Here is a 2,500-nt window from a genome sequence, read left to right on the forward strand (position 1 = left end):
TCGTATGTTCGGCGTCCTCGGGAACCTCGCACGCTTCGCACAGCGGCGAACCCGTTAGCTGCATCCGATGAAGATGGGAGGCGTAAAAGCCATGGCTGGAAAGAAACTGAGAAAGAAAGAAATCTACACCACCAAATCTTCTACTTAACCATCTGTTGACGTCGGGGATGAGACGGTAAGTCCACCGTCCGTGGACACTCTCATCCCATTCTCGTTGCCATCGTTCCATCGTTGTAGCACGTTCCATGTTACGTGCAACCGATCCGGCGATATCCTCTGCTCGTCTCCGATGATAAACCCTGGAGTCCTCGTCCAGGAGGAGATGCAGCGGGATCATTCCCGCCAGCACGCAGACTGCATCGTGTGAAGTTGTCCTGAAAGAAGAAATAACTCGCTGGACTACTGGCCGGTAAAACCGACGTAGCCATTGTCTACGGTTAGCAAATCTAAGAGTATGACACCAAATGGGCGAGGCATACCGGACCTTCGCAACAACAGAAAGAGCAATTACTCGCCTAACATTACTACTTGGACCTGCCTTATTAGGCATCATCCTTACCAAGGTGGTCCATAGCTTCGTCGCTCTCTCCACCGCATACCTGATGTGTGAAGTGTAATCGAGGCGGTCATCAAGGACCAGCCCCAAATACTTTAAGCTGCGCGACGAATGTACTACGTGATCACCTACCCTGATAGCCCCATACTGTATCCTCTGATGAGAACTGACCATGATAAACTCGGTCTTGGTCGGGGCTATCTTTAATCCGTTGTCGGTCATCCATCTGTCGATGATGCGAATCTGGCTGGAAACGAGAATTTCAATATCATCAACACAATTACCTTCCACCAACAATACTATATCATCTGCATAGCCGACAATACGAGCGCCTTCCACCATTGTAACTCGTAAGACTCCGTCGTACATTAGATTCCATAACGTTGGGCCAAGTACCGAGCCTTGAGGTACACCCGATGTGACTGCAATCTCTGCCGGTCCATCTGTGGTATCATACATCAGCACACGATTCCTAAAATAATCACCAATGATATCATAAAGATACTTAGGAGTGTTAATTCTCTGTAAAGCATTTGCTATCGCCAACCATGAAGCACTGTTAAAAGCATTAGTAACATCTAATGTAACAACTGCACAATACCGACCACTATATCTGTTTCTACTTCTAGCAACAGAAACAACGTCCACTACCCTTTGAATCGCATCAACTGTTGATCGACGGCTTCTGAAACCAAACTGGTCGTCAGACAGTCCGTTGACCTCCTCAATGTGCGCGTTCAACCTTTGCACAATGATGCGTTCAAGACCTTTACCTGCCCCGTCCAGTAGACAAATGGGACGAACTGAACCCGGTTCCCCTGGCGGTTTATTCGGCTTCGGTATTAACACCAACCTCTGCCGTTTCCACTCGTCGGGGAACTTCGCGTTCTCTAAACAACCTTGATATACCCTGCAAAATGCATCAGTTGCAGATTCCATACCAACTTTCAGCGCCTCATTTGGGATACCATCTGGTCCCGGCGCCTTCTTGTTAGGTAATCGTCTAGCAACTGCAAGAATCTCATCATTAGTAACCCTGTCAAACTCACGTGGCTGATCCATGCGGTAATCAGGCCACACCGTATGTGGGTGAGTAGGAAAAAGCTCGCTCACCACATCCCTAAACTCCTGTAATGTCATAGTTCGTGGCCCAATTGAACCCTCGGCCACTTTCTTGAACGTATGATATACTATACCAAATGATGCGTTGTCCGCTGTTCCCAGGAACTCTTTCCACTTCCTCTGCCGGGTGTGCTTGATCACTCGCTTGAGGGCATTCCGTGCCACCTTGAACTCGTCCCTAAAAGTAGAATAGAGAACAGTATTATAAGCTCTTTGTGCTAATCGATCGCGGTGTTTGCACTCTTTTCGAAGTGCCTCAATCTCTAAAGTCCACCAAAATGCACTCTTGTTAGGAGTGTACCTCTTACGTTTGGTCATCGTCGCATTACACGCCGTGACCAATATGCGCATTAAATCCTCGCTTGTTGTGACCTCGGTCTCAAAAGCGGCTTGCATCATAACCTCGAATATATCTTTGTTAAAATACTTAATGCTCCATCCCGTTATGGGTCGGGATAAGTTACGCACACTTTGCATCTCGAGATCTATTCGTATCGCACGATGATCCGAGTTCATATAACTTGATAAAACCTCCCACTTAAATGATCTTGCCACTAACCTGCTTGCAAAAGTAAGATCAACCACTGATGTACGGCCAGGTCCAACATAAGTTGGCTCAATGCCATCGTTCAACAGGATTGCGTCAAGCTGCGCAAAGGTAGACAAAACCAACTCACCCCTTCGTTTCTGGGTTTCTCCGCGCTCGCCAAGTTGGTTGTTCCAACTGATTGACCAAGCGTTGAAGTCCCCCCCGATAACGAACTTGTGGATACCGGTTAGAGCCAATACCGTGTTATCCAACATGACCTGAAACTCTTCCAT

General features: G+C 47.6%; 1 pseudogene; it reads right to left on the minus strand.

Annotated features, from left to right (window-relative positions):
• Positions 1–2,500, minus strand: part of LOC121601530 — a 9,185-nt pseudogene that overhangs the window by 2,002 nt on the left and 4,683 nt on the right.

Source organism: Anopheles merus, unplaced genomic scaffold (genome assembly GCF_017562075.2).
Source record: "Anopheles merus strain MAF unplaced genomic scaffold, AmerM5.1 LNR4000113, whole genome shotgun sequence".
NCBI lineage: Eukaryota > Metazoa > Arthropoda > Insecta > Diptera > Culicidae > Anopheles > Anopheles merus.